Source organism: Nannospalax galili, unplaced genomic scaffold (genome assembly GCF_000622305.1).
Source record: "Nannospalax galili isolate Female #2095 unplaced genomic scaffold, S.galili_v1.0 scaffold109, whole genome shotgun sequence".
Classification (NCBI taxonomy): domain Eukaryota; kingdom Metazoa; phylum Chordata; class Mammalia; order Rodentia; family Spalacidae; genus Nannospalax; species Nannospalax galili.
The window spans coordinates 2,447,008-2,471,787 of NW_008360315.1; the positions used below are offsets into that span (position 1 = coordinate 2,447,008).

General features: G+C 39.4%; 1 protein-coding gene across 4 annotated transcripts in view; it reads left to right on the plus strand.

The window, feature by feature from the left end:
* Nucleotides 1–11,906: 11,906 nt before the first annotated feature.
* Nucleotides 11,907–24,780, plus strand: part of LOC103727156 (probable ATP-dependent RNA helicase DDX60) — a 129,472-nt gene continuing 116,598 nt past the window's right edge. The window contains exons 1-2 of one of the 4 annotated variants that reach the window (XM_029559555.1): nt 11,912–12,009; nt 22,825–22,929. The gene's annotated coding sequence lies outside the window, so the exon portion shown is untranslated. Of the gene's footprint in view, nt 12,010–12,074; nt 12,218–22,824; nt 22,930–24,780 lie in introns of those variants that run through there. The other 3 variants (XM_029559556.1, XM_029559554.1, XM_029559557.1) reach the window with 3 other exon arrangements.

Here is a 24,780-nt window from a genome sequence, read left to right on the forward strand (position 1 = left end):
AGACAGATGTGGTGGCACAAAGCTTTAATATCAGCACTCAGGAAGCAGACTCAGGTGAATCTCTGTGAGATCAAGCCTGGTCTACTTAGTAAGTGCCAGGCCAGTTGGGGCTACAGGGAGACCCTTTCCTAAAAACAGAAAAAATCAAGAGATTAGGCTTGGTGGCAAGAGCCTTGACCTGCTGAATGATCTTGACAGGTTAATTTTTTTTTTAAATAATGGAAGGAGTCTGATAAAAGACTGGAAAGATGAAAAAAACCTAATAATATTGAGTTTAATGTATTAATTTTTTATTCTTCTTAACTGGAATTTGAGTTTTGGTCCCAGGTAAGAAGTTCTTGCTTCTGCTTTGTTTCCTAGGAATGTCAGTAGTATATTAGTTCAGGGCTGGAGAGATAGCTCAGTTATTAAGAGCACTGGCTACTCTTGCAGAAGACCCAGGTTTGATTCCTAGCACCCACATGGTGACTAACAACCAACTGTAACTCCAGTTCCAGGCAATCTAATGTCCTCTTCTGACCACTGCAGGCACTGCACAAAATGGGTGCACTTATGTACATGCAGGCAGTAAACTCTTACACAAAATAAAAATAACAAATGGAACATATAAAATATATTATTTTATATATTAAAAATATATTAGTTGGTGGATCAAACAAGTTTCTCAGTCTTTATTTGCAGTTGTCATAATTTGGTGAGTATTCTGCGGTCTAGATGACTTGCCTGAAGACTTTTCCTTTAATTTCTTGGGTTATTTTTAAAAAAATTTGTAATTATATCTAGATAAAATATAGAAAGTGGTATTCATTATATAAGAATTTAAATTTGTACAAAAATAATTAACTTGGGGCTGGAGAGATGGCTCAGTGGCTTAAAGCAATGACTGCTCTTGCAGAGGACCTGGGTTTGATTCCCAGCACCCAACCATCTATAACTCCAGTTCCAGGGGCTCCAACACCCTCTTCTGACCTCCTCAGGCACTGTATGACAGGAGTGCACATACCCACATGCAAGAAATACACTCATACACGTAAATTTTTTTCATACACATAAATTTTAAAAAAGTAGTTAATTTAAAGTTGGTTTATGTTGGTAGAAATGATTTTTAAAAATAAATTTATATGTGCTTATGTTTCTCACAGTGGTAGACAATTAACAAACTTTAGCAAATGTCAAAAAAGATATTAGCCTGAAACACTTCTCTTGGCTTCATATATTGGCTTCAAGAACATTTCACATGTAACTTAGAGCAATATGATATCATGTGATGCTTTAATTCAACCAAAGCCAGAGTCCCAACAGTAGTTTTCTTTAGTAAGATTTAACTTTTTGAAAGACAAATACCTAAACTTTATATATTCATACAATTAAAAATGCTTATACTTAGTGTCTTAACTGATTCATCTAATGAGTACTTAAAATCCTTTCAAAGTATGGCCCATAATCTCAAATATTATTGAGATCCTCTATATCAATATTCACCAGCATTACCTACGGATGAGGAACTACATGTCATTCTTATTTTCTGTGAAACATACCATATGTTCTATCCTGACAAAATACAGTAATTTTTGGTACCTTACTGTTGACTGAAGTTTATGTATCAAGGGCTTCTGGAAAGCATGTCTCATGAATGAACAGATGGGTGTAAAACCCAGGACATGAATTATGATTGAAAGCACCAACCTAGCATGCTTGTGATTAAGGTAGCAATGTAGTGCTCTGAATGGATAGGTAGAGATAAATCCTGCAGGATAACTTACATGCTGTCTGTTTGGAATGACTGTAGTATTCCTAACAGTTTTTCCCTCAAAATAAGAGCAAACTCAAAGCATATTCTAGACAGCATCATAACTTTAAGGAAATTGTTCCTTTTTTTTTTTTTAAAGTCCTTCATGTGATGAACATTGCACAGTACACCTCACAGACCTTTTCAATGCCTGGTCAGTTGGAAGTCTCTGCAAAGGTGATGGATTTCACATGAGTGTCTCTTCTTTTCTGGGAGAGAGGAGGTTTGCCTTGCCTAGCCATTAAGAACTGCTTGGTGTGAGATCACTCTGAGGCAGCTGTGGCCTGGGAATCTCATTGGACCTCTTACTGCACTTGTGCATGGTTCACGTGCATGGCTGGCATTTCTTCAGTCTGTTATCAGCACTCTATCTGGGGTGAACAGATATTTATTCATATCTCCCCAGAAAAAGTTATACATTATGTTCATATTTTTCTTTGGCTTATTGATGTAACTAATTCTTACCTCTTCATATTCAACCCTTTGGTTCTAGAGTTATACTGCTTCAACAATAATAAATAAAAATATGTGCTATTGAAGGCTGAGAGATGTGACAATACTAGATGGCTTGCACACTGTGCACAAGGCCTCAAGTTCATAATCCAGAACCTTTGAAATAACAAAATATTGTGTATCATTTATCTACTTTGGGATTAAGAAATTATTTCACATCTTGGTACTTTAAAACAACACACAGAACATAGTATGTTTTAATATGAAGCATTAGAAATAATCCTCATTAATTTTAAATCCCTCAAAGGAGAGGATATCTACTCTAGGCCAGCTGTTACCTGTAGATTTTCAGTTCTTTAGATTCATTTTTAAAAATGATTAACAATTTTATTTTCCAGCAGGTAATTTTTCTACTGCTTCAGTATTTTCCTCTCAGACAAACCGACAAAAGCTTCAGAACTGGAGTACTTGGTCTTTCTCTCCTTGTCTCCGTCCAGTTCAAAAGGCTTTCATCCCTTAAGGGCCAGCATCCTTGGAGCTCTGCAGTTAGGATCAAGTCTAGGCACAATCTTCTTTGTGGTTTTGGCCTCCTTTCAGAAAACTGGTTTTGTCTGCTCACCATAGCCACTCCGCCCTTTGTGGGATGGGTCACTGTATAGCTGATGCTTGCCACATCTCTTGCAGAAAGTCCTTGGGCTTTTAGGTACATTGACCATCTTTGCAGTAGAGGTGTTTACAGAATGAAAATCGGAGACTCAGTATCTCAGTCGCTGCCTCAAGCCACTTGAGCTAAACAGGAAAAGGCTTAGATCTGTTTTCAAGTGCATAAATTCCACTTTAAATATTTTGTATCTATTCAAGTGATCTCCTTTGTCTTTATTTTACTTTATCCTGAGGATATATGTGAAATAATAGTCACCTCAATAATAATAAAAAATTGGAATCTATACAAATCTTCAATTTATGGTATGATTAGCTAAACTCATGAAATTTAAAAATGGTCATAGAAAGGAGCTTAGAAATGAGTCACCAAGATGGCTCAGTGGGTAAAAGTGCTTGCTGGAAGGCCAAATGGTCCTCCTGAGTTTGAGCCCCTGGAAGAAATGTAATCCAAAGTCAGACAGGGTTACATGTGTTTGTCATTCCAGATGGCAAGATGAGAGGGACAGGAGAATTCCCTTGGAAGCCCATGAGCCAGCTAGCCTGTAGTACTCAGGGAACAGCAAACAGGAGAGACCTTGCCTTAAAAAAGGTGGAAGGTGAGGAGCAACACCTGAGGCTGTCCTCTAATGTTCAACATATGTCCCATGACCCGTGCATACTGTTACACATGAACATGTATCCACACACATTCTACACATACATACATACACAAAAATAAAAACACATTATAGGGCACTAAAATAAAGAAGAAATACATTAGTATTTACACAATGAATTTATTAAAATATCAGCATAACTTTTATGGCTAGCATTTTAATGTTTTGCACTGAATGGAAATAAAAGTAAAGAAGTCACTGGATGAGATAGTTTGGTTTTCTTCTTTATTTCATTACTTTTCTTCACTAGAGGAGAAAGATAAATCTATCAAGATGAATGGCTGTTCAGAAGGGCCTCTGACACTTATTTGACAGATGTTAAATACAGATGTATAGAATTTCATTTCCTCTCCAGTGTGCATTTTCCACATCTCATGGATAGAATTCGTGCAGGCACGGCAAACTCATGAGTACAGTGGTTACTGCCAGACAACTGTGCACAGCTGTGTGGGCATTTTGGGGCATTTCGGCATTTGCTTCCAAAGAAGTGCCCTAGTAAGGATGTGGCAGTCACTCTCTGGGAAACCAGAAAGGAAGAGCAGGACAAAGAGGAAATCAGCTGTTGGCCCAAAGGAGGATTTAGACACTGAAAAATGCCAACAATTAAAGACAGTTGCTGAGCTGCACACGGCCCCAAGTTCTGTCCACCCAGCTACTTCTGTTGGCCCAGAAAGTTGTTCAAAACTATTCTAGGAAGGAATTTCCACAGAATGAGTGTATCTTTAGCTCCCAGTGTTTCCTCTCAATGACTTGTTAACAGGTGTCAAAAAGCCTGTGGCAGAAATATTCCAGACACAGTGTGCTTGTTTAAAATTTCCCCTGCCTCTGTGGTTTTGTCCCACTGTCTTGCTTTAAAATATATATATACTCTGTTATTTTTGGTGTATGCATATGAGTGTTTTGTCCCCATGTGCATAAATGCACCATGTGTGTGCAGTTCCCACACAGGCCAGAAGAGGGTGTCAGATCCTCTGGAAATGGAGTTTTAGATGGTTGTTAGCTGCCATGTGCATTCTGGGAACCAAACCTAAGTCACAGCAAGTGCCCTTAATCTCTCCTGTCCCAAATGCATTGCTTCTTAGATAAGGAAGAACCTTGTTTCTGCTGAATAAAGAGGTAAATACAGTGTTGGCATAGTAACTTTTCCTTAGGTACATATATGGGCTTATTGTGATCATAGTTTTTTCCAGGTTTTCAAATTTAGTACTGAAGCTATGATTACACCACTCAAACCTACAAAGATTTAGTAACGAATGCAGTTTCTTTGGAAGGAAAGACGCTGGCATATTTTAATTTGAACCACATATACAACTATCATGGATTTTTTTCTTAAATTGTTATAGCTACAGAATTAAGCAGTGTTTAATTTTCTGTCTTTCTTTTCCTTTTTTTCCCCAAAGCACATACAAGGTAAGTTCTTGAAATGACAATCATTTTCAGAATCAGAGAAAAAGCAAAAGGTAAAACAATATAGTGGAAAGTTGCTAAACTCTCCAGTGCTTATAAACCTAATCAATGCAGAAGTGAGGATCCTCACATCTTCTATTTTTAACAGTTCAATTTGGCATGCTCTTAAACCTGAAGAGAATAATGGGCTCCCCACAGTGCATTATCGCCACCCTTATTGTATGGGCCCTGCTAGGTGCTCATGTCTAATGCTTAATAGTCTCAAAATGCTGGTTGTGTCCACCAGCAAGTTACACCAACTGAGTAACTTGCTGTTATAGACTCAGCTAACATGTTCTGGTCATTGCCTGTTTTAACAGCCTCTCAGCTTCAGGTTAACTTTGCTTCTGAAGGGACACAAACACCTTTAACAGATTGTGCATGGGTACTTCAGAATCTTGCCATAACACACATACTAGGCAAAGTTATGGCATCCACCCTTCTCCCTGAGCACACAAATGCCATTGAATCAACGACTTCGTCCTCTGAGGACATTCATTCAATTGTCCATTAAGGACATATAAATATACTTGCAAAGGGCCATTGCTTCATATAGAAGTACAAGGTCCTGCCATACTAGCCAATTGCTGAAGGCTATTTAGTAAAGTGAAGGATATTCCAACTCTGGCACTGCCAAGATTTAACTGTTGTCGTAGGACCCACAATGTGAAAAGTGCAGCATCTTTTAGTCATTTGGGGTTTGGAGATACCATGTTCTGTTGTTATAAATCTTACTTTATTTTACTAATGTTAGTTGTAAATAATATTACCTTAAATGGGATGTCTCCAACCAGATATTATAAAAACCTTCCAAATTGAGTGCTGGGGAGATGGCTCAGTGGTTAAGACCACTGGTTGCTCTTCCAGAGACTCCAAGTTCAGATCCAGGCACTCACATGGCAGTTAACAACCATCTATAACTCCAGTGCCTTCTTCTATCCTCTGTGGGCAAAATACTCATACACATAAAATAAAGATAATAAGTTTTCTAAAAAGAAAGACAACCTTTCCAATTGAAATGAACAAGTGTTCCAGTTAGTGCTTTCAAGAAAACCTCCCCTGTAATGACATTCACACCTCCTTTCATGACTCATCGAAATCACCAGAACTTGCTTTTGGACTTTTGATACAAAATATGACCCTTCATGTTAGTGCTGAGGCTCACAGGCTGAGCTTTCCTGGACAGAGGCTTTTGCAGATTCTGAGTCTGGCATCTTTTGTACCCACCGGCCTACGATATTTATGAATAATTTGATGGGATACAAACCGTGTCATTTTCCTCAGTGTGCAGGTATGGTAGAGAAAAGCTGACTTGGTTCAGATGATCAAACTACAAGTAAGTGTAGAGGAAAGGCAGGAGGAGCAAACAGTTGGAGCTTACTCTGACAAGGCAAACATTCAGGGGTCCTAAGATGCTAAAGAGCTGGGCAGAAAGGAAAAGTAGAAGTGGAATATGTGATTACCAAACATCTGAACAAAGTACAGGGCATGGAACAGATGGTTGAGGTAGAAACAAACAAAAACTTTATTCCCACTTCTTTGTGCTGTTTATATTCTTAGGGTTATGCTATGGTTTGACTGTGTCATCCAGAATCATCTGTTATAAACACATTCCTTAATGTAACAATGTTGGGAGGTGGTTCCTCAATGGGAGGTGTTTGTTGAACTCATAAATGCTGTACCTCATAAAGGGATGGAACCAGCTCAAGGGGAGTGAGTTGGATGTCTTGATCTCTCTGCCCTTCCTTCTCTTGCCTTCTGCCACGGGATGCTGCTGTCAGAAGGTCCTTTTGCCAGATGCTGGGACCCAGAAACCCGGCTTCATCATCTCCCAAACTATGAGAAATAATGATCTTCTTTATAAATTACCCAGAGAGCAGCATTTTGATTCAGTATACAAAGCAGATTAAGGCAGGATAGAAAACTGAGGAGGATGAGTCAAGGTTTATTAGTTCTTGCCTGACAACTGAAGTCATTAGAAGTCAAAGCCATATGTGAATAAATAAATAAACAAACAAAACCCAAACTAATATCTTTCTCTCTCACACACACACAAACAATAACAACAAAACATAATAGTTTAATAAAAAAAGACAGCTAATTGGTCCATAAGCTGAAAGACTTTCAGTCATAGAATGTAAAACATTTGTCAAAGATTATGTAATGAAGAATTCTGTAAGTAGACTTTTAGGTTACATCAACTTTTGATTCTTGGCACTATTTATTGTCTCTATTATCATTTTATCTTTATCTATAAAACAGCACAAATAAAAATATACAGTCTATAAAATTGTTGTGAAAACAATATAATAATAAACATAATGATACTAGCATATCAATGAGCTCACCATAGCCTCCTAGGTATTCTGTTATTTTTATTACTAGGAAATATTACTACTTTCCTAATACATGAACTTACAATAGTGTATTAGTTTTTTTATGGCTTCTGTAACAAATCATCACAAACATAGGTTAATCAAGACAGATTTACTCTCAGATAGTTCTGAAGGTCAGTTCAACTGGACTTAAGTCAAAGTGCCATCAGGAGTGGTTTCTACAAGATTTAGAAAGGAATGTGTTTTCTGTAGTACTAACCTGCCAGGCAAGATGTACTTACTTGTGTAATAGTGACATGACTGTTATGGAGGTAACCAACCACTTTCTGCTTGGATTTTAGTCTATTCCACAGGACAAATTTATGTCTGGTACTATAAACCTATTCTAAAGCCCATGGCTGGGGAAGCTCTAAGCCCTAGTGGGGAACCTACTGTTGTTTTGCTGTATATGATGTCAAACTACCTTCTAAATATTTGTTCTACCCTAGATTAGTGCTGTTCTTAGTCAGAGCAGCTTCTGTTGAAAGTGAGTAAAAGTTGATGTAGAGACTCCAAACTGGTTGCATTTCCTGAGAATAGTGACCTTTGAGCACTCAGCCTGAAATGGGACATCTATATCACTCCCTCCAAGGCTCAGGTAACATTATCAAAGAGGGTGACTCTTCCCTCAAGAAAGTAAGAGCCAGAGGATGGAAAGGAGTGCTGTGAAACGCTGTCTTCTGGACATAGCATGATAGCTGCACCTATGGACTTGTGGACTCACAGCATTAATGGCTCTTCACACAAGACCTGAACAAGACTAGGCCTATCAATATCCATCAGACAGGGAGGGGCTCATGAGACCGCACAGCTCCCTGAGGAACAATAGGCAGTTAATGGTTGCTACAGGAAGAGACTTGTATTTCTCAGTGGTAGTCACAGATAAGCTACTGTGCTCTAGTAAATACCCCATCCATACCCAGGCACTCACCCTAATTAAATGCTATGGGCCACAAACAAACAAAAAAGAGACACAAAGACAGGATGGAGACTTGATGGGAAGAGGAATGGGTTCAGTAAGAGGGGAAGGAGTTAGTAGACAGTAATGCAGGAGAGTGTGATCAAACTACATTACACACACACACACACACACACACACACACACACACACCACAATGAAATTGTGGAAGAATAAAAAATAATAATAAAAAAAGAGAGAATTGGTGCTGGTAGTCCTAACAAGTTAGGCTTGGCCTCCTGTCTTCTCTAAGCTAATAAAAAAGAAAGAATAATACATAGTGGAAAGCAGAGAAAGGAGATTTATCCAATGTAGTCACACTGGGACAGAGAGATGCAGGGACCCTCCCAGTCCATCTTCAGGGTTTAAATAAAAGGTATGAGATCTGTATAACAAAGTCCAGCCAAGATGTGGTCTCCTGGCCCACCATTCTCTACAGTTCTCTATACTACAAGATCAGTGTCTTTGCAATCTTTCTTCAGGAGACAAGTTCTTCCTCTAGCTATTTCTAGGGCTTCAGCCTCTTCTCCCAGTGGGAGATTCCTGGGGAAATTCTAATTTCTTGGGGTCCATTGTTTCAATAGTCTGATAGCCAACAGGAGAAGGCACAAATGTCTTTTTAGAATATCCTCATTTCTGCCAGGCAGACTGGTTTTAGAATGTATTTCCATCTTTTGCAGTTTCTGGAGACTATCTGATTCTTTTGGTCCCTCCTTTATCTTCACAGACTGTTGCCAACTAACTGTATATATAAATAAATCACCTTATTGGATTCCTGCCTCCACCATATTAGGATCCTTATTATGATTACTGTTAGCTCGCTTGGGACAATCCACTTTTCTACTGATCCTTACTTTAGTCTGATCTGCAAAGTCTTATTACCACATTTAACAAGTTCACAGGGAACAGGACTTTGAGCTCTGTTAGAGGTAGGAGGGAAAGGGCAGTGATCAGCTTATCACATTAGAGATAAATACAAGATGATTTAGGACAGGTCAAACATTAAATTCCAGAGTCATTTGTTTTCTTTCTCAATATTATCACTAACAAACCTCACAATTTCTAAAAAAACAAATGAGTAAATACAAATATTTGATGGCCATGATCAAATTCCCATTTTTCTTGAAAAGACTTTTCATTTGTTACTGGGGTACTGAACTCCCTTTTGTGGGTTCTTAGTCTCATTAATAAGGGAATCTAGAAGTTCAGAAGGAAACCCAGGCACCATTTTATTAGAATTTAAGAGAAAAAGAATAAGGTAGGTAAACTGTAAATCTCAGGAGCTGCTGGGAAGAGATAGATAAAGAGAAAGTCACGCATTCTGAGTTGGACTCCAAGAAACCAGGCAGGGTCACAATGGAGATGGGCAAGCAGCTGCCTGGTTCGGGGGCAGTCCTTCAGAGAAGAGTGAGGAAGTTGCCTGTCAGAGCCAGCATGCTTAGCATGGATTTTGGTCAGTGTCCAAGGAGATAGAAAAAAAGAAAAAATTAAGCTTTTTGATTTAGAAAAGCAGACAGGCTTAGCAGTAAAGATCTATAAGTAACTGTACAGGAAAGGGGTGTGGTGGTAGGCCCCTGGGGAGTACATGAACGTTATCTTATTAAGGGAATAATTATTGCTCACATCTCCTTAGCACATCTTCAGGGGAATCAGGTTTCTTAAATGGTGGTCTTCCAGTCAGGTAATAGGCCTAATTGTATTAACTACTGATTTATTTATTTTTGTTTTATGTGTATGAGAGTTTTTGCCTGTATGTATGTAATTGCACCCCATGTCTGTGCAATGTCCACAGAGGCCAGAAGAGGGCATCAGATCCTTGGAACTAAAGTTACTGATGGTTGTTAACTGCCATGTGGGGGCTGGGAACCTCTGAGCCATTTCTCCAGATCCCCACTCCCCACAATTGTATTAACTCTTAAAGGAACAGAAAATAGTATATGATGTTTTGATCTGTGGGGCAGTTGAAAACCTCATGTCAGTTCCAGGTAGAACTCAGATTCCTTTCTTCTGAGAAGAAGAAAACTTTCTCACAATGGGTCTCAATGAAGTCCAGATAGCTCCACCTTTTCTTAGGGTATTGTAAATCTTGAGGGGTTGTGGTGGTGCCAGGAAAACTGGAGATGGGGTCCAAAACTGACCATGAGGGAGGGCTCCATGGTCAATGGCCTTCAAGACTGGGAATGAGTATCTGTATAGTTACTTCACACATTAATCGCTTGAAAATCTACTGTTCACTGCTTCTTGTTGCTGTTTCCCTTCTTCAGCTCTGCCCATTTGTTTCCTAGCTGGCCAACTAGCCTCCAGTCCCACTGTGGTCAGGATCACCCAAACCACTGCGTTCCCTTTTCACCCTTTCTAGAATTCCAATACATTTGTATATTTATAGCTTTCCTACAGCTAAGCAGGCTAGAAAGGAGGGAGGTAAGTGTGCAAACTCAAAGTCAACAGGCTAAGAAAAATAAAAAGAAAACAAACAAAAAAATAAAAAGAAAAAAATGTCGTTAAGGCAGAAATAAGACTACATAGGCTCTGTTTTCACTTTGTTGTTATTAGGGTTTCAAACAGCAGCAGCTTGCCCCCTCCCCAACAGGGACCTATGGACTTTTGAAGCCTGAAAAAGGGAACTGAGCTGATCAGCACCTTGGCCTTTGAAGCCAAGGGAAACAAACTCTGCTAAGAAGCAGCCTGCCTTTCCTCTATCTCCAAAGACAAGACAAACAGATTCTACCTGTTAACCAGACATTTTAGGAGCTGTTTAACACAGCAGCTTTTCCCTTATCTTAAGAGGAAAAAAGTCCTGCCTGACAGACTGAGCAGAGCCAGGTTTACAAGCCCTGCTTTTCCTGCTTCCCACTGCTTGATTTTTCCCCAAACATCCCCCCCTCTTCTGCACCCTAAGGCCCCCATATATAAGTCCCAGCTCACAACCCGTGGGCTGACATCTTTCCCTTCCCCAGGGAAACGTGTCCCATGGGAAATAAAGTTGTATCCCAATGAGAGTTCTATCTGCGCCTTGGTGCCTCATCCTCCGCTCTCTAGCTCTCCGCCCAAAACTTTTACCTATCAGTTGTTTAGTGGTATTTCTTAGTCCAGGAAGATCCCAAATAGAGCTCCAAACCGAGCAATTTCCAGATTCTTGTAATAAACTCATGTACTCATTCTCATTCTGTTTCTCTCTGTCCCCACCCCCATACCTGTCCAGGCAACCAGGCCCCGAGCTCAACCATGGCTTTCATGCTTTCTGAATCCTTGGTATTATGCTTCCGTGCCTCTTTTAATCTTGCCTTGTTTACATGTCCCCAGATTTTCTGTCTCAATTCCCTCCACAGTTTTGAAAAAATTCCAAAGCCTCTGTGTTTTTTTTTTTTTTTTTTTTTTTTTTAAAAAAAAAAAAAAAAAACTGACCGAACAGGAGGATGCTAAAAGCTACTTTCCCCAAGTTAACCTCATTATGTTGTGATGAAGGCTAAGTGAAACTTAACTGGTGTCTGAACAGAAAGGAAACCGAAACCTTTCCTAAGGTACAAAAGGCCGCCTGGGTGGCGGAGAAGCTCCCTGTCTGAAGAGCGACCGGTCCACTCTGTCCACTGGGAGCGCTCCTCCTTCTCCGCCCGCGTTCTGTGCTCTGTCGGTCGGGCACGCAGGGCAGCAGCTCTTTGGATGCAGCAGGTCCGGGTCGGGGTCTGGGGTGTGCGTGAGCCCTAGGGGGTCGCGTAGGGCAGGCCTGGGTTCCTGGGGCGTGTCGAGGTGCATCCCGAGAGAGGGGCTGGAGCGGAGCTGTTGGGTCTGGATTCTGCATCCCCTGAGTGGACCGACCGGGAGGTATCCTTGTGGTGCGGTAGTATGCACACCCGCCGTCCTCCCTAGACCGGCAGAGGTCAGACACAGGGAAGGGGTGGCGGCGGTGAGCGTGCAGGGAAGGGATCCTGCTAATCCTTTCACAGGGGTCTGGGATAGAGCAGTAACAAAGGAGCATCTGATAGGAGCACAGCCCATACAGACTTCCGTAGCCGCAGCCTTTCTGCTGGGAAGAATCTGGGGCCCATTCCACTTGCAAAGCTAGAAGCTGCATTTGAACAAGAATCCAGATGAATTCTAGGTATCTGTAAATTTCAGTAGCTAAGACAATTTTTTAAAACTCTCGCCCCCTCCCTTTCTTTTGATACAGTCTCTCTGTGCAACTTGGTACTTTCTGTGGAGCCCAGACTGGCCCGAACTTACAGAGATGCTCCTGCCTAAGCCTCCCTGTTTTACTCACCTAAAACAATGTAACAATGTATTTACATGAAGGAGTAGGCATCAGCTTTCTTTTTCCCATAATAGATTATCACACACTCAGTAGTTCTAAACAAAACTAATATTATCATTTTACAGTGTCTGTCCAGGCACAGGTTAACTGCTCTTGCCCAGCATTTCACCAGCCTGAGCTGAAGGGCTGTCCTCTCCATTCAGGTCCAGGATGCTCAGCCTGGTTGTTTACTTCAGCACCAGGACAGGGGTCCTCTGCTGACTTGCTTGTTGTTGGCTAGGGGTTGTGCAGAGTCTCATCCTTTACATTCCCACCCTCAAACCACTCCTTGCAAGGTGGTTGTGCCTTCCAAGCCTGAAGAAGACTTTCTCCCCTATTTACCATGATGGTAACCTAGTCACCAGAGTGACTGTCCCATTAAACTAAATCATAATACAGGAGCACTCAAGGAGGAGGTTGCATAGGGCATGTGTAGCAAGATGGCAAAGGCATTTCAAAATGCATCCTATGGGGATGGGTCATCTTTTCTCCTGAACCGTTCCACCAACTTCTCTCCTATCAGCAGCTCCAGCAACTCCAGTATTCTGCTCCAATAGTTAACTATGTCTTCCTATACTTTCCTCCCTCCCCTTTCCTTCTGTTCCTTCCTCTTTTCTTCTTAGGTTTTAAGAGTCTTCAAACAGAATACAAATAGAATTCTGACTCTTCTGGGATTGGATGATTTGGCTTGTAAACGTCTTTCATCTCATTACAACCTGTTTAGACATGAGTTATGTGTGTGGTGTCCTGAAGAGATGTCCTAGTTCTTGTTATATCGTTTAGTGTTGCTCTGATCTCTAAATGTCTTTTAAGTTAGTCATTACCACTAGAATCTTGATCAATTCAGGTTTGACTTGTTTGGAGAGAGGGGTGTGTGGGCTAGTCATTTTAATAAAGGTGCAGGTGTTTGCCTCTATGTTTGTCATACTGTCCCCTAAAAGTACCAAGAGTTGTTAGCACACCAGGAGTTGTAACATGATGAGAGGGTACCAACTCTTCTCTGTTTAGCAGGTGGGTGGCATCTGGAAACAGACCTTTCACTCATACTTTGGAAACTCACTTATGCAACACTTATCAGAACAGCAGGTTGACAGCACGATTATAGTCATTTTGACATATATAGATACTATCTTTGCAGTAACAGACAAGGGACTTAGCATTCATTCTTTTTTTTTTTTTTTCCAGTTACCCTTTTCTGAGCCTCCTGATTTGGTTAGTAAATGACGATAATTTTTTACATCAAGGTTTATCATGTTTTCCAGGATTTTGTGACAGTTCTCATGATTCATTTCTTTTTGAGTCAAAGTGGAAAACCAGTAAACAACACTTTTAAAATTATGATTATATACATAGTTTTCAGTTTTATTTTGATTATTTTTAGTATTTCTTGTGTGTGCGCCTGTGTGGGTTCATGTGTATGTGAATGTGGGTGCCCACAGAGGCCAAAGCCATTGGATCTTTTGGAGTTGGAGTTATAGCCAGTTGTGAGTTTCCTGATGGGTGCTGGGAACTGAATTCCACTTCTCTGCAAGAACAATGTGTACTCTTAATAACCACTGTGCTATCAATCTGGCCCTTATGTACATATTTCTTTATTTTTAAAAAAATTTTTTAATTTATTATCTTTATTTTATGTATATGCATGCATTGCCTGCATGTAGGTAAGTGCAGCCATACTGTGCAATGCCCACAGAGGACAGAAGAGGCTGTCGGATCCCCTGGAACTGGAATTACGGACAGTTTTAGCTACCATGTGGGTACTGGGATTCGAACCTGGGCCTTCTGCAAGAACAGTCAGCATTCTTAACTGCTGAGCCATCTCTCCAGCCCCATGTACATATTTCTTAAAAGCACAGTACAGGTAGGGAAGTCAGAGGACAGCTTTTGCGAGTCTGTTCACCCCCTCTGCCATGTGGGTCCTTGGGAGTGGAACTCAGGTCTTCAGACCTTGGCAACAAGCGTCTTGACCCACTGAGCCATCTTGCTGGCTCACTTATGTGCACATTACTCATTGTAGCTGCAGTCTTTATGTGTGGCTGGGAATGTGGCGCTGTATCATTGTGACTACAATTGGAAATGGGTTTTCACTAAATTTAAAGTATTTACATAGCTTCTTTGAATCTTTTGGGTCATGCGTGATTTCACTGTTTTCTGAATTATTCTCACTTGCACCCCTCTACTTTCTTAAACAAACTTTCTTAAATAAAATTATAATATAAAGATATATAGTTGGTGAAATTTCTCATTTCTTAATGCTTGGTTATGTCTTTTTACCTTCTCAATGACCTGAGTGTGCAAGATCAGAATTCTAGTTTCAGAATATTTTCCCATTAGAAATTTGATAATGTGTGAATCTGTTATCAACATGTCGAACAATATTGCTTATTTTAAATCTTTGAACTGTCTGTCAGGTCCAATTTTAAGCAATTTGTTTCCATCAGTCCATGTATTTAAATAACTTGATATGTAGAAAAAGTAAACGAATAGCCCAGCTTTGACAGCTACAGCTATATATTATGTTTGAGGATTCAATCCCAGATAGTCATGCCATTGTCAACTTCATTTATAGCCTCTTTAATTTCCATTTTTTTCTCAGTAGTTCATCCTGTGTATCTTCTCTTGGAGCTTTGCACTTTCAAGAAGGGTGCCTGCTTTTATTTATTTATTTATTTATTTTTAATTAATTAATTTATTTTTGTGTGTGTCTTTTTCTTTTTTTTCCCTTAGCACTTGGGGAAACTTTTCAACTGATATATGTTTTTCTTTAGCCTTGGTCTAAGAATCCCAGCACTTGGGAGGCAGAGGCAGGTGGATCTCTGTGAGTTCAAGGCCAGCCTGGTCTACATAGTGAGTTCCAGGACAGCTGGGCCTACAGAGAGACCTTGTCTCAAAAAAAAAAAGAATATATTTCTTAAAAAATATATCCTTTATCAATCTTATCCCCACCCATTTTAGAATTTTAGTTCTCCTCTATGGGGAATTGCTATTAGATGGAGTCAGAATTTTGGTTTTAAAATATTGTATCTATTTTCTAGTATTTTCTTCTCTTTCTCTTTTTCTTGGTCCTTTTTGAGACAGGGTCTCCTTGACCCTGGAGCTCACTATGTAGACCCGGCTGGCCTTGAACTCATTGAGATCCGCCTCCCTCTGCCTCTGAAGTGCTGGGATTAAAGGTCTGTGCCACCACATCCAGGTTATTTTCTTCTCTTTCTCATCTGTCTTCTAAGAAATTTCCCATATTTTAATGCTTTAATAACTTTTATAGGAGGTGGGGCCATGGAGAGGGCACTTTTGTATTCCATATAATGGAGGCACCTTTTATAGTCCATATTGTAGAAAAGAATCCACACATGTGTGTTATTAGCAATTTATGATATGCATAGTACACACTACTAAGATTGGCTTGTTATGAGTTAGTTTCCAGCCCAGGAAGCAACTGGAGTAGTACAGGAGTCATACTGGCAGACAGTGGACTCAATCTTCTGAGAAGAGACTGGACCAGAGAGTCAAGACGGCTCTGGAAGGATTGCCCACCTTGGTCCTTGGTCTGTCTTAATAAGGACTGCTGGCCAGAGATAAGATGGAAGGCAGTTTCTTTGGGGGTGATGACCAGCTGCCTCATCAGATCACCAGCTCTCTGAAAAATGCACACCTTAGATATTCAATTCCTTCCTCTGCTCACTGGTGTTTGTGGGGCAAGGTATCATGAAATCTGGTATTCTGGTTAGTATTTTGATGACTGCTTAGACAGCTTCAGAACTCTACAATAAGACATTGAGTTAGTCTTAAAAGTGGCTTGGATAGGAGAACCCAGGAGTTCAGGCTAGGAAACTCTTTACGGACCCAAGTGATTCCATTTGGGGACTTTACCTTTCCTGGTCACCAGCATGCTTCACTTAACAAATCAAATTTCTGTACTTTCTGGATTTGTTCCTGGGTTATAGCTTGTTTTGTCTCTAATTTAAAAATACTTTCATTTTTTCCCTCCTCTATGTGTTTGGACAGCAGTTTAAAGATACCTTTCTGTTCTGCTCTGTCTCATCTGCTTCAGAGCTCTGTTAGAACAGGTGTCATAGCCTCCGTCCCTGGCAACAGTATCATAGGGAGTGTCCTGGAAAGTTGGTGTGGTGATGTTTGTGACCCTATAAAACAGAAGAAAACTATGTGTTATTGTAATATACTTTGGGTACTTTACATTAATTTCTAAACATTGTTATTTTACTACTAAAGTCAGAAATAGGAAAAGATGTTACCTTAAGTGTCCACAACCAGCTTCACTTTCTAATCTTTACCTCTTATTAAGGGAGCTCTGCATAACATGTAAAATTTGGACATCGTTTCTAATTAAGACTGCACTCCAAATTCATGTGATTATTTTTATGTGCCATTTAATGTCCAAAAGAGCATGGGACAAAGCTTAATCTGCTTCTAGAATTCCAGACTATAGCTGAGCATTAGACTTGTGTCTATATTAGATTTAGGGCCTCTAAATTATATATTATTTAAGAAAAAAAATCAATATACAAGTGCTCTGGACCCAGCCTGCCATCACTGCACCCAACAGCAAGTCTCCTGTCTATCTTGCACTACTGACCACTCTCTCTCTTTCTTTTCCTGGGTCCTTCAGAAAATGGTTTGCTATCTCACCCAAATTCTTTAGAGGAACAGATGCCTTTTATACCCCAAATTGCAATTATAAGGTTAAATTACAAAGATTCTTGGTTTTCTTTGTGTTTCCCTCTCTTCTTGCTGATGACAGATGTTACCATGTTTACAAGGTCATTGGTCGCACTCTTATCTTGGCCAGTTCTTGCTGGAATGTAGCATTCTATAGCTCTCAGACTCATGTGAGACCAAGGGTTTGTGTGTGTAAGAGAACCTTTTAAAGAATCCAAGTGACAATAAGGTGTGCATAGGGACAATAGACAAGAACCTTATAGTTTACTGATTTATGATCAGATATTCTTAATTTGTTATAATAAGTCATAAAAATTGGATTCGCCTCTATTTTAATCTGTTATATTCCATCTTGTGATAGAAATGAAGGAAATAAAATAAAAAGAAATCAGAGCTGGAGAGATGGTTCATTGGTTAAGAGCACTGGCTGCTCTTGCACAGGACCCAGCTTCAGTGGCTAGCAACCATCTATAACTCCAGTTCCAGAGGATTTAATGTCCTCCATGAGCACTGAATGCATGTTGTACACTTATGTACAGGCAGGAGAAATACTCATATACATGAATTAAAAATAAATAAAATATTAAGAAAATTATAGAAAGTGATTCAATGGAAGAGAGAAATATAAGGTAGAATACAGTATGAGGACATATTTTTGGTTAAGAAAAGATTAAAAAGAAAAAAAGGGTTTTATTTTATAAGAAAGGATTATTTTCATAGAATAAATTAAGGTTTTCTTCAGAAGCAAAATAACTGGATTATTTCAGGATGGAAGAGCAAAGATGAGGGCAAAAGGGAGCTTAAACTTGTCAAGAAAATCCGTACCATAGACAGGAATCTACATATACACGTTGTCAACAGCTTAATATATATTCTGAATGGTTTGCTTGCCCTCAGTTAACTTTCCTGCTCAGGTGGTGCTTGAAAGAGTTCAGGGTTGATGCTGACAGATACTGACTAGACTCAGTGTTTCTAAAAAGCGGCTGAATCCTGATCACTGAGAATGACAGAAGAGTCTAAGTGATGCTAACCAGAGAGGCACAGACATCATAAGTCTCAGACATGTGGTTGACCTCTTAATCAGAGGGGCAAGATTGAGCTCCAGAATGAGGCCTTCCTTCCTTCCCTATAAGGCCTGCTGGCTGGACATGAGAAGGAAGACAGACTGTGTTTAGGTTGATAACCTTCTCAGGTCACACCTCTCCGAGTAGAACACAGTTTCTCTGCTCGTCAGTGTTTGTCATGACAGACAACGTAAGCTTGACTTTCAGATTAATAACTTGAGATCACAGCAGACTCATTTTATTGTTTTATATTTTGTTTTTGTGGTATTGGGGACTGAACACAGGGTGTTAAACATGCAAAGCAAGTGATCTGTCAACTAGATCTCTAACCTTTTTGCTGTTGTGGTTGTTAGAGAATTCACTTTTTATTATGCTAGTGAACCCAGAAGCGCTAATGTTCTGAGGTTCTGGGCTCCAATTCTAGAAATTATAGACTCCTATAGGACTTTTTTTTTTCTGGTCTTTTGAGACAGGGTCTCCCTTGTAGCCCCAGCTGTCCTGAAACTCACTGTGTAGACCAGGCTGGCCTTGAACTCACAGAGATCCGCCTGCCTCTGCCTCCTGAGTGCTGGGATTAAAGGTGTGTGCCACCATGCCTGGCTTTATAGGACTTCTTTAAAAACAATATTTAAAAAAAAATTATTGAATTTTTGTGATTTTTATACAATATAATTTGATGGTGTTAGATCCCCTCCCCTAGTTCCACTTTCCTTTATAACTACCCCCAACTTATTGTACTCTATTATATTTAGAGTAATATATAATATATCATATATATACATATATATGTATATTAAGGTTTATAGAGTCTCATTTGTGTCTCCAAATGTCCTCCAGTATGGGTCCATCCACTGGAGCCTGGTTAACCTAACAAGAGTCCCACGCTTGAAAGAGACTGTCTGTGCTCCTCCCAGCAGCCTTATGTTGCCACAATTTCTTCTATGATGCATATAAAGGCCATTATCCCCATTGTAGGATAACCCCTTATAATCTGTTTTTGTATGATGTATATGTATATAACTTAAGAAGCTTCTGCAGTGATACATTTCCGTATGGCTTTTTCTAAATGCCTTTAGTGTTATTTATCCCTGTCTGTACTCTTTCCTCTGCCTTGTCCTCCCATCTCCCATCCACTTTAACCCTTCCTAGTCTAATGTTCCCCTTTCCTCCTTCATATCACTGCATGCAATGACCCCTCCCCGGAAGCCTCCCCACCACCCACCCATGGCCGTTTATTAGTTTCTTGACCTCTGAATTTTCTAAAAATATGTTATTTATCATTTTTATTTTATGTGTATGTATTGCCTGCGTGTGTGTAAGTGCACCCAATGCAGTGTAATGCCTGTGGAGGTCAGAAGAGGGCGTCGAATCCCCTGGGACTGGAGTTATAGAGGGTTGTTAGCCACAATGTGGGTGCTGGCAATTGAACCCAGGTCCTCTGCAAGAGCTGTCAGTGCTCTAAACTGCTGAACCATCTCACCAGCGCGACCTGTCTGAATTTTCAAATTGATACTCATGCATATCTAGGATTTCAAAGCTAGCATTCAGCTATGAGAAAGAACATGTGACTTTTTTTTTTTTCTGAGTCTGGGTTACCTCACTCAGGATGATTATTTCCACTTCCATCCATTTACTTGAGAATTTCTTAATTTTGGTTTCTTGAATAGTACTCCATTGTGTATATGTCTCATACCTTAATTATCCATTCATCAGTTGATGGACAACAGCTGGGGAGTTTCCAATTTCTAAATACAGGCTGGAGAAAATCCAGCTTTTCAAAAAATGGTGCTAGTCAAACTGGATAAGGGCATGTAGAAGAGGGAAACTAGAACCTTATCTCTCACCACGCACAAAACTCGACTTCAAATGAACCAAGGACTTAACATACGACCCAAAACCCTTAATTAGATAGAGGGGAAGGTAAGGAATGTGTTGGAATCTACATGCACAGGAAAGGACTTTTGGAACAGGACTCCTGTAGCTCAAGCATTAGATTGAACAATAGACAAATGGGACAACATGAAACTAAAAAGCTTCTGTACATCAAAGGACACCATCATTCAAATGAATAGGCAACCTATAGAATGGGGGAAAATCTACTTGTGACAGAGGGTTAGTATTTAGAATATACAAAGAAATGTAAAAACTAAACATACAAAAACAACCCAATTAAAAATTGGGGCAATTGCTGAATAGGTAATTTTCTAAAGATGAAACAAAAATGGCTGAGAAATAGTTTTAAAAAGTTTAACATCTTTAGTCATTAAGGAATGCAGATTAAAACCATTTTGAGATTTCATCTTACCCCAGTCAGAATGACAAAGATTAAAAAAACCCCTAAAACAATGACAAATGCTATTAAGAATGTAGAGAAGAAAGGGGAACTCTGACCCACTGCTAGTAGAAGTACAAACTGGTGTAGCTACTATGGAAATCAGTGTGGCTGTTCCTCAAAAAAACTTGAAATTGATCTACTATATGGTTCAGCCATATCACTCTTGGGCATATGCCCAAAAGACTCTATACTCTACTACAGAAATACCTGTTCATCCATGTCCACTGCTGCCCTTTTCATTGTATCTCTAATCTTTAAAAATTGTTAGTTTAGAGACAGGGTCTTGGTCTTGGTCTCTCTGTGTGTATACTCTCATTCAGCAGGTATACATGTAGTAGATTATATTCTCTTTAGCTCCTTAAATGCCCCTTAAATCAGAGAGGGAGAAATAAGAAGAGTGGCTTAGTGACTGCAAATTCTGTTTAAGTATTAAGGCATGTGTGCGCTTGTTACAATTTAATAGGGAAGCTTTTGCATACAGTGTGTGAGAGGAGAGTAGGCGGGAGGCTGTGGAGTGAATTTTTTAATTGTCAAATTAAAGAGGTTTTATTCTATATCATAACTACTGTTAAAAGTAGTGCTATGAGACTGGAGAGATGATTCAGTGGGTAAGAGCACTTATTGCTGTTCCAGAGGAATGGAGTCTGGTTCCCAGACCTCACATGGCAGCTAACATCCATACTTAACTCCAGTTCTAGGTGATCTGATGCCCTTTTCTGGCACCAAGCATGTACATGGTGCAGCTCCACACATGCAGGCAAAACATTCATGCACATAAAATAAAAGTAAATAAAATCTAAGGAAAGTAGTGCTAGATCCATCAGGAATCTATTTTTCATTGCTAGTTATGATAGTTTAGTTAAAATACATTCTTCTAGTTTATATAATATTTCTTAAAAGAGTTTCTGAGTTAAGACAGGAATGCATACTAATTTATTTGGAATAAAGTATGAAACTAATAAATGTCATAGTCATCTACTTATTTTGTTAGAGCAGTTCCATAAACAATTCTAAACATACTAAGGACAGTGTAAATATCTAGGAACCTATGAATTAGCATATCATCTTACATTATAGAACCCCAAACTATTCTTTTTTGAAACTCTTATTATTAAAAAATTTTATTTGTGTATTTGTGTATGCCAAATATGTACAGGTGCCTGTGGAGGCCAGAAGAGAGCGTCAGATTTGCTAGGGCTGGAGTTACAGGCAGTTGTGAGCTGTCCGATGTGGGTGCTGGGAACTGAACTCATGTCCTCTGGGAGAGCAACCAGTACTCTTAACAGCTGAGCCATCTCTCCAGCCCCTCTCTTTTCTTTTGTGATGTGTGAGGCTGATTTTCTCTTGCCTACTTAGTTCTCACTGTAGCATCTTTTTCCACTGGAGCTTGGTACAGGTTTGCAGACTTGAAGAGAGACACTCCAGATAGTGCACAACTGATGAGACTGAGAACCAAATGGGTAATGGAGATTTTTCAGGACAGTGTCTAAAATCCTTACCATGGGAAACAAGATCCTTTAGAATCTGATTCATGCTTGCCTTTTCCCAACCTCATCTCCAGTCTGTCACCCTGTCCTTTGCAAGGAGAAACTAACCGTATAATCTCCAGTTCATCATGTAGTTCCACATCTTTGTGCCTTAATTAAATTGGTGCTGATTTTGCTACCTGGAATGCCATCTTTTATGCCTCTTATCTTTCCCAGAGGCGTCTATAATTCATCATATTTTCATCTTATTCTTTAAACAGTTTTTTGATTCTATTTAATTTTTTTTATATATGAATGTTTTGCCTGCATGTATGTAAGTACACCATGTGCATACACAACCACGGAGACCAGAAGAGGGCATTAGATATCTTGGAACTGGAATTACAGATGGCTATTAGCTACCATGTGGGTACTGGAAACTGAATCTGTGTCCACTGCAAGAGCAGCCAGTGCTCTTAACTACTGAGCTATCTCTTGATCTTATTCTTGAAACTGCCAAATACAAGACTCTGATTTTGCTTTTTTGACTAAAACGATCCTCCGGTCTCTACAGAGTTCCCGCGCCTTTGCTGTTAGCACAGTCAACACATTATACCGCCATGTTTGACTTTGTTCCTTTTAACTCCTTACCAGGTTGAGAAGACCATGCTTCATATATTCTTGAACACATTGCAGCAAGTACAGTGCTTGGGGAAGAATAGGTGCTTTACAAATCTTTGAAAAGGACAGAGTAACTGGGTGAGCAGGAGATTATGCTTACACGCCTGTCTCCAAGTGTTTCTAAAAATGTCTCAGGCCACAGTCATCACTTCCGTCCTCAAACTCACTGATTTTCACAAACACATAGCTTCTTAATCACTTTAATATTTATTAACAATCTTTGTACCACCACTGTATCTTCCTGTTCTTTAATATCACAGAATAGAAATCTGTTTGCTGTTCTGTGTTCATCTATCCACCCACCTAATATGTACGTGTGTATATATGTATTATGTGTATCTGTCATCTACTTATATATTGATATATCAATCACCTGTGGAAGTAATCAAATCTATTTAATGCTTAACAGCTTTATACTATACAACAAATGTCTCAGCATTTGGTTTCCATGATAAAATGTACCAATGCATTTTCTTTTGCCTCTAATATGTCTTTCTTAGTTGTTTTGAAAACTCTTCCTCTTGTTTCCTGCCATTTATTAAAAATCAGTAATCTTCAAAATCAGATTTTTGGTTCCCTTCACTTCTATTTCTTCCATTATGGTATCTCTCTGTGTCCAAGCAAGTTCGTTTGCCACACAGGCCCCCTTTATCATTCATAGTTAAGTAACCTTCATATTCAGTTATGGGTCAGATGTTGTGTTTGAGTTCTAGATCTATTGTTTTAACAACCCACATTACATAGCCTACGGTAAATCTCAAAGTCAATTAAAATCTGGTGCATCACAAACGAATTCATAATCTTTGTTTGACTTGTGGTCTCACTCCAAGATTCCTTGACTAGGGAATGACCTAATAATGTATCTTGTGGTGTGAACTAGAATCTTAAAAACAGTGTGTTTTTATTTATTTTTATTTTATGTCTATGAGTGTTTTTTTCTGCATGTATGTAAGTGCACTCATGTTGAGAAGAGTGCCTGCAGGGACCAGAGTAGGCATTGGATTCCCTGGAACTGGAGTTACAGATGATTGTTGGGCATCATGTGGGTAATGGGAACTGAACCTGGGTCTTCTGCAAGAGCAACCAGCCCCTGAACTAGAATTGTATGTTTGTGTGTGTGTGTGTGTGTGTGTGTGTGTGTGTGTGTGTGTGTGTAATGTGTGGTATTGTGTGTGCAGTGTATTCATGTAAATGTGTGGATCTGTGTGCTTTTTATGCTGATGCTGGGCATCTAAGCTCTTTTCCTTGTGTTTTCACAGCAAGCACTCTTACACATTGAGCCATCTCCCCTCTCTTGAACCAGAATATTAAGAATCATCGTTGATGCCCACTTTTCTACTCTTCTCTAACTATATTTGATATATTATCAAATAAGGTCTCACTCACCTTTTAATGTCTATAAAATGAATTTATATCTGTCTAGTTTTATTAGTTTGAACTGCATCAAACTGTAATGCCACCAAACTGCCATCAGTAGCTTTCTCTGTGTTCTGCTGATGAGAGCTCTGCCCCACCTATCTGTTCTATGCTATAGCTGGAGTAATCTTTACAAAATGCTAAGCCATCACATTACCACCAGTTAAAATCCTTTAGTGGCTAGCCTTTGATTCTGTGATGGAAAGAAAATGCTATAACTTGTACTAAACAGATCTGATGCCTTTAGATTTCTCAAGCTTGCTCCAAAACATCTAATCCTTCCTCCCATCTCTGCTCCAGCCCTGTTGACTTCTTTTTTTTTTTTAATTTTTAAAAATGATTTATTTAATAACAACATACTTAGAAGAAGCATATCATTACAACACAATTGACATATTCAATAACGGTTTCCTGAGGTAGGATGCATCTCTTTCAAAATTGGCTGTAAATTTTTAGGTTTACAGTTGAATTATTACAGTTATACAATATTGTACTCAGTATAAACCCTATAAG